Source organism: Gekko japonicus, unplaced genomic scaffold (genome assembly GCF_001447785.1).
Source record: "Gekko japonicus isolate JY-2015 unplaced genomic scaffold, Gekko_japonicus_V1.1 scaffold131, whole genome shotgun sequence".
NCBI classification, from domain to species: Eukaryota; Metazoa; Chordata; class Lepidosauria; order Squamata; family Gekkonidae; genus Gekko; species Gekko japonicus.
In genome coordinates this window covers 3,044,295-3,052,221 of record NW_015167061.1, presented here as the reverse complement: position 1 = coordinate 3,052,221, position 7,927 = coordinate 3,044,295, and positions in this window count along the sequence as shown.

Genomic DNA, 7,927 nt, shown 5'->3' with positions numbered 1-7,927 from the left:
CGGGGGGGGGGGGGGACATTGGCTCTGTGGTTCCTCCTGAGACAGCCTTGGCCCAGAGGGCGCTGCTGCTGCGTCCCCTCCGGCCCTGCGTTTTGCCCCTGTCCTCAGGACGGGGTCCCTCCCGGGCATGGGTGAGTGGTCTCTTGTCATCCTGGGAGATTTCGGGGGGGGGGGTGCCATGTCAGCGTGAGTCCACCCAGGGGGCCTCTGGACCTGAGCACAGCTTGGGGGTCCGTGCGTTTTTGGGGAGAGCTCTCCCTCTCCTCCTCCTCCTCCTCCCCCCAGGAATGCACAGCCCTGCTCTCTCCTCTCAGTAGTCCTGCAAGGCCTGTGATGCTCATGGATCTCAAGGGGGGGGGGGCGGTCTGGTCCACACTGGGATGGGGAAGCGACCGGCACACAAACACACCCTGCCTCCCACCTGGAGCGCAAGCAAAGGGTGTTTCCTGGGGGGCGGGGCGCTGTCTTGCCCCCTTCCCTTTTCAGGGCCTGAGCCCCAGGCCCAGCCCGTCCCCTGCCTTTGTCTGCGGCAGGCGCAGCCCCCCTCGCCACCGGGCCTCATGCTTGCTTCTCCCCCTAGCGGGGGGCTGGTTGGGGGGGGCAGGAGCAGAATGAGTTGAGGGCGGCAATCATACCCCTGGGGCACCTGGCCAGAGGGGGCTTGTTGAACGCAGCCTGGAGCCGGGCTCTGTCCTCCGGCGGAGCCCCTTCCTGTGCCGCTGCCACACACCTGTCCTGAAGGACTCTTCTGGAGCCCCTCTGGAATCCTAGAATCACAGAGTTGGGAGGGACCCCCCAGGGTCATCTAGTCCAACCCCTGCTGCACAATGCGGGAAATTCACAAATGCCTCCTCCTCCACACCTGCGGTGACCCCAGTTCCACACCCAGTTCCACACCCAGTACTGTGTTCCCAGGAGTCTTTGCATCTCTGAAGTGGGGGGGGGGGAGAACACAAGATCCCTCTGGTTCTGGGCAGCCCCTTCCCCGCCCCCCACGCGGTTTACACTCTCATCTGGGCCAGGGCCGGCTTTTCGCTCCTGAAGCCCCGCTGGCTGGCCAGGATTTCTCCCATCCCAGCTGTGACTCACTCGGAGGCATGGCCAGAAGGGTGGGGGTGGGGTGTGCATGTTGTTGTTGCTGGGGGGGGGGCAGATTCCTGCATGGCCCAGTTCCCCCCTTCTCCAGAGCAACCCTGGCTCCCCCCCCCCCCAAAGCTGCTTTCTGCTGCAGCCACGGTTGTTCCCCCGTTCTGTATGTCCCAGGGGCCCCGAAGGTGGTGAGCAGCAAAACCTTTAAAACATTAAAGCAGCTTTTAAAGATAAGGAGAGTGTGTGCGTATCTATGTAAAGATGTCAACAGCTCCCTAAAACTGCTGCTGCAGCTGGAGCCCCCGCCCAAAGACCACCCGTCCTCCAGAACTCTGGCTCGGACAGGGGGGCCCGGGGCTGCTGTCCACTCATTCGGAGCCTCCAGCTGGGCTGCTTTCCTGTGCCAATTTCTCGCACCGAGGGGTTAGGGAGAAGGGAGAAGCCAGCCCCGCTCCCCCCCCCCCCCGCCTGCCCCCCCCCCCCCCCCCTGCCTGTGCCGTGCTGCCTTTGGCTGGACGGTCCTGTCCTGGTGGTGGCAGCGGGTGCGGTGAGCCCCTCAGATCCTGGGCCGAGGCAGGGTGGCTGATCTGGAAGGAAAGGGTGGGCTCCTTTAGTCCTGGGGGGCCGCCTTCTGAGAAGCCGCTGGCCTCTTCCCCCCCCCCCCAGCATCTCAGGATGGGGGCAGTCCAGCCTTGGCACCCTGGGAATGGGCAGGGCTGGGGGTGGGGGCTGGCCAGCTAGTTTTGGAAAGGGCTTGTTCGAATGCCCCAGGGCACCTGGCTCTGCTCCCCCGCTGTTTTGCCTTCCGCAGGGGCCAGCGACAGGAGTGGGTCTCTCTGCTGGCCTAGCAGTCGCTGGGAACTACTGAGGGGGGAGCCCCAAGAGAGGCGGGCCTGTGGACGGCATCCCCTTGAAGGGCCAGGCGGCGGAGGCAGCCTCAGGCCTGGGGGCCCCTGAGTCCCGGGGGGCTCGGAGGGCACATGCCTTCTGCTCAGATAGGCCTGTTCAGCGGCAGGGCCCCATCGTGATCCGACGTGGCCCCTGTGCGTCAGCAACAAGGGCAGTTTCTGTTGCTCTCCTGAACTGGCCCCTTGCCCGATGCCGAGGCGGCCCCGGGACCCTGTCTGGCTGGTTGTGTCGGGGGCCGGTTCCAAGCACAGTCACGTGGTGGGTGGGGAAAGTCTGAGGACGGCTCCTGGCTACTACTCTGTCTCCTAAAGGGGGTGACCAACCCGGGGGGGGGGGCTGAGAGCTTTCCCGAAATCTTCCCCTCTGCTCCCCCCGCCCCGCAGCAGCTGGAAGAGACCTCCCCAGGTCCTTGGAGCAGAGGGGCAGGCGGGACTTTTGCCTCGGCCAGGCAGCTGACCTTGAAGGCCTTGGCTCCGGAAGACGGACCTGGTCTCTGGGCAGCCCCTGGGCCCGACTGTTGTTTGGGATTCCTGCCACCCGACCATTTGTGGGTTTTCACGTTTGGGAGCTGTGAGGGACAAAGAAGATTGGGGCTGGTTTTAAAGTCACAATGCCAGCACACTTAAGAAGAGGTTTAAAATCCTGACCCAAGCCGGGGTGGGTGGGGGCTCTTGGCCAGCTGCCGGTGGTCCTGGGGTGTGCCAGGAAGTCCTCAGAATTGGTTCCGAGGCATGGACTGGAGATGCGGCGACCTTTTTCAAATTATGTTCCAGCTTCTTTGTCAGTTGACCAGGGTTGGTCCCCGAGGACAACCAGGTACACCCCCATTTCAGTGGGACACAGTAGAGTGGGGGCAGAGTGCGCCCTTTTTCAGATCTCACAGGGGTCTTCCTCATGCACAGAGAAACTTGACAAGTGTTCAGAATTCCTCTTGGGAGTGGTACCAGCCGCAAAGGAAGCCTGCAGTCCAAGACAGACATTTGTGGAAATTGGTCGTGGTTAAGTAACCAACGGCTAAGCAGTGGCAGAGGTCACCCCCACAGGGCTGAATAAAGGCAGAGTCCAGTGGGGCACTTGGAAGACTGGCAGCTTTTGCTTCAATATGAGCTTCCCTGAATCACCACTCACTTTTTCAGATATGTGAAATGGCACTCATACCGTGAATACTATTTTTGGCAAAGATTATTGAGGGGGGTGGGATTCGGAAGAAGAGATTGGATTTATACCCCTCCCTTCACTACCCGAAGGAGTCTCAAAGTGGCTTACAACCTCCTTTCCCTTCCCCTCCCCTCCCCTCCCCTCAGCAAGTGAGGTAGGTGGGGCTGAGAGAGCTCTTTCGAGGACTGCTCTTGAGAGAACAGTTCTGAAGGAACTTGTGACTGGCCCAAGGTCACACCAGCAGCTGCATGTGGAGGAGTGGGGAATCAAACCCAGTTCTCCCACATTAGAGTCTGCACTCTTAACCACTATACCAAACTGGCTCTCAAGTCTAATCAGACTTTGAAGTGTAAATTCTGTGACTAGGGCAGTTACAAGCGGATAACAAAGTGGTGAAGTCCGCTCCAGGAGAAGCAGCCTGCGGTTTAAGTGGAAATCTGCCAGTCTTGGTCACCACTGGGGTATGGTCAGATAAAACAGGTCCAGAACAGCCAACTCGAGTCAGGAACCCAGGCCCCCCGGACAGACCTGGGCACTGTAGTCAGGGACTGTATCACGGGAACCCCAGTCTGCTTCAGACGGGGCATTCGACGTCTTGACCTGTTCTGATTCAGCACTCGCACCTTCTCCGTTTCCTTGGGTTTCATGGATGCCTTTCTTTTGGTAGACCCCGAGGGCTGTCCGGGGAGACGCAAAGGGCCCCCCCCCCCCCGCTGGTTCCTGAAAGTGGTGATTTCTTGTGTCCGATTTGTGCTCACTGATTCTGCCACGCAGTCTCTTACATGTGCTTGTCCACTGTAGCCTGCGGGAGGGCACTGCTGGCCCATGAGGGCATCCATTGAATGTGCAAGTGGAGAAGCTGATGCTGTTGGGCGTGGTGACGTTACCGCCTGACTGTACACAGAGACAAAGTGGGTGCCCAGGTCTGTCGTGGGGTTTGCTTCCTGGGCCTGTATGTCTCCGTGTGAAGAACTTGCGGTATGATCTCCATTTTCCGTCTCTGAAGACGTCCGCGTGGATAGAAATGCCCCTCATGGAATAAATGTCGTCCCTCCTCGTGGGCAGTGCCCTCAAGTTGCAGCCCCACCGTTTTTTCAAGGCAAGAGGCCAGCAGAGGTGGTTTGCTACTGCCTGCCTCGGCATGGCGGCCCTGCTGGGCTTCTGGTCCAAGTACTGGCCAGGCCGACCCTGCTCAGCTTCCGGGGTCTGGGCCATCCAGGCCCTTGCCGCTAGACTTGTAAAACTTTGCTGTAACAGACAAACCCCTGGGGCCGCTGCCACCACCACCTCCTTTGCGCTCGCCACAGGGCTGCTCTCCCTCTCCTGGGCACCAGGGGGCAGTGGAGTCCTGCATCCCCCTCCTCCCTCCTGTTGAGAACCACAAGACTGTGCACATATAATTTAACCAGATGTTGTTTCCTAAAATTATTCCAAGAAAAATAGGGGGGGGGAGAGAAGAAACTTTATTATTCTGTCCAAATGTATAAAAGAAATTATTATTGAATAAAGATGATTCTATCAAAGATAAAATTACCTTGTATACTTACAATTGGACTCCTGGTATTAGTGATGGGCCATAGGTATAGCCATATCACCTCCACAACTTATTCTGAATTAAAAAGTAAAATGAAATCGTAAAAAAAAAAAAAGTCAGTCAAATTGTATAACTAATCTCACCCAAATTAAAATGAAAATTATTCCATTGGCTAACAAACCTGGTAACAGCGATTTTGTAGGTCTGAACGTGTGTCACTCCATCAAGGTGAAGATTCTATTATTAGCTGCTGCACTGGCTTCAATATATTACTGAAACCAGGGTGATGCAATCACCAATTAGCATTGCACAATGCCAGCCAGGAAAAGTACCAGATGGGAGGGGGTACAAAGGAGAGGGAGATAAGGAGCAGCATGGGGGGAGGGGGAAACAGGTCAGCATACAGAATAAACAAAAAACAAATTACAGATGTTCACAAACAGCAAGTCCAGCCCACTTCCTCATTCAATCCAAAAGGCGCCCATGTTTGTAGTTGGTAAATCCAAAACAACTCTCTTCTCAGGAGCACTCTGCACATGTTTGGGTTGGTAGTCTGTACAGTCTCCTCGATGATCCAAAATTTTTGCTGTTTATCTGTATGTCCCAAATCCAGAAAATGGTTTATTAATGGTGCAGAACGTTTATGCAATCTAATGCAGCTTCGGTGTTCACATATTCTGACTTTTACAGGTCTAGATGTTTGACCCAAATACAATTTCCCACAAGGACATTGGATACAGTAAATTGCTCCTTTGCTTTGACAGTTGCAAAACGTAATAATAAAGTAAGTTTTCGTTTTGGCAGTGTTTTGGAACGATTTCTTAGCCTCAGCATAGTTACAGTTAGAACATTTACCACAGGCAAAAAAACCTTTAGGAATCTGCCTCCCCTCATACAGCTGGTGTCCCTGAGTTCCGGGAGCCTACTTCTAACCAGTGAATCCCTGAGATTTCTTGCTCTCCTGGCTGTAAATAGGGGAGGATTCTGGCATCTAGGTATGTTTGATAAAATGTGCCAATACATCAGTCTTAACTGATGTAAATGTGCTATTGTAGGTAAGAGGTATGATCATCCTATCTACTCTTTGATTTTGAGATCTGGGTGTGAGTAAAGATGTTCTTGGTGTATTGTAAACTCTGTAGTATGCTCTCTTTAGGTTTCTATATGTGTAGCCCCTATCGGCAAGCTGATTCATTAAGATGCCTGCTTGTCTCTTAAAGTCATCTGTCTCACTGCAGTTCCTTCTCAGTCTTAAAAATTGTGAGTAAGGCAGGTTCTTCTTAATATGGTTAGGGTGAAAACTGTCCATGTCTAAGTATGAATTTACATCAGTGGGTTTTCTATAGACTTCTGTTTCTAGTTTATTGCCTGTCCTTCTAATTTCTACATCCAAGAAATGTACCTTATACTTATCATATACTAATTCAAATTTGATAGTGTTATGTATTTGGTTTATGTAATCACCGAATTCAATCAAGGATCCTACTGTACCTTTCCAAATCAGGAAGATACCATTCAAAAATCTTTTGTAAAAAATGATATGATCGCTGTAAGAATTATTGGGTTGGAGAATAAAATTGTTCTCCAGTCTATCCATGAATAGATTGGCTAATTCAGGTGCAAATTTACATCCCATTGCTGTCCCTGACACTTGCCAGAAATATTCTCCCTGGAATTGTAAGAAGTTCTTTTTTAGGCATAATTCAGCAATGTGGCAGAGGAACGATGTGGATGTGGGGGGGATGGGCTGCCCTGTCCTTCTCTCTAGTACTTCCCATAAAACTTCTAAGGCCTCATCTTGTGGAATGTTAGTATAGAGAAAGACCACATCCAGAGTGGCAAAAATAACTTCCTCTGTCTGCAACTGTAAATCATTAATGTGGTGAAGGAAATCCATAGTATCTCTTAAATATGAGTGTGTAGTTTGTACAAATGGCTTGAGAAAAAGATCTAAATATTGGGCCAGAGGTTCTAAGACGGACCCACATCCTGAAACAATAGGCCTACCTGGGACAGAGATGGTGCCTTTGTGAATCTTTGGTAAAAGGTAAAATTGTGGCACCCTTTCTTCTGAATTTAGGAGGTAATCATATCTAGTTTTATCTATGTAGCCTTCTGTTAAACCTTCGTCCAACATGTCCTGTATCTCTTTCTTAATGATCTTAGATGGAGTCTCTTTACTCTTTAGGTAATGAGCTGTATTGTTCAGTTGTCTATATACTTCAGTAATGTACTCTTCTCTGTCCCATACTACTACTGCCCCACCCTTATAAGCTGGTTTGATAATAATGTCTCTTCTTTGTTCTAACTGTTTTAAAGCTTGATGTTCCATCCTACTCAGATTGTGCCAGACTGGTAGGGCTTTCTGTTCCAAACTCTGCATTTCCTCTAACACCATTTCCTGAAAAGCTAAAAGCCTGGGATTTTTGGTGGCTGGATTAAAAGTAGACTTGGGTTTTAAACTGTAAATGTTGGAATCTGGGACTCTCTCTTCAGTATTATGTTTGAAGAAATCAGCTACTCTAATTTTTCTAAACATGTTGTGTATTTCGACCATGAGTTGAAATGTATTGCGTGGAGGTGTAGGGACAAAGGACAGGCCTTTACTTAATATTGATAGTTCTAACTCTGTCAGCTGTACCTTAGAGAGATTGACTACCTGTGGGTTGTCTGGCCTCGCCTCTTGTATCTGGGTCTGTATTCTTGAGGTTGGAACCTCCTTCCTGACCTTAATTCCCTGTCCTCTCCTAAAAAATTCTCATTTCTCTTCAATATAGAATGGTTTGGGTTGTTCTGACTGGTACTATGTCCCAATGTTGTCCCTAACGGAAAGCTGCTCTCCAATTCAGAACTAGTATTTAAGGTGGTATCAAAGGAGACCGATTTCTTGCTATTGCCTGTTTTCCTCTGTGACGAGTCCAGGGGTCATTTTGTAGAAAAAGAGGTGCAGGAGCTCATTAGCGCAACTCATTAGCATAACTTATTTGCATATGCTACACCCCCTGACATCACCGGAAGTGTGTCAGAAAGCAACACCCACCACTCAGGCTCCACTGGACTGTTTTGGACTGCTAGCTATTGGGGGGGGGGAACGTGCAGATCTGTCCTCGCAGAGGAGGGAGAGCTTGTACCTAAATAAAACTTGGTCGTAAAGGTACCACTGGACTGTTTTGGATCGAGGGGCGGGGGGGGCTCTGCAGCTTACCTGGCTGCTTCTTGCTTTGGCTGAGGGCTGCT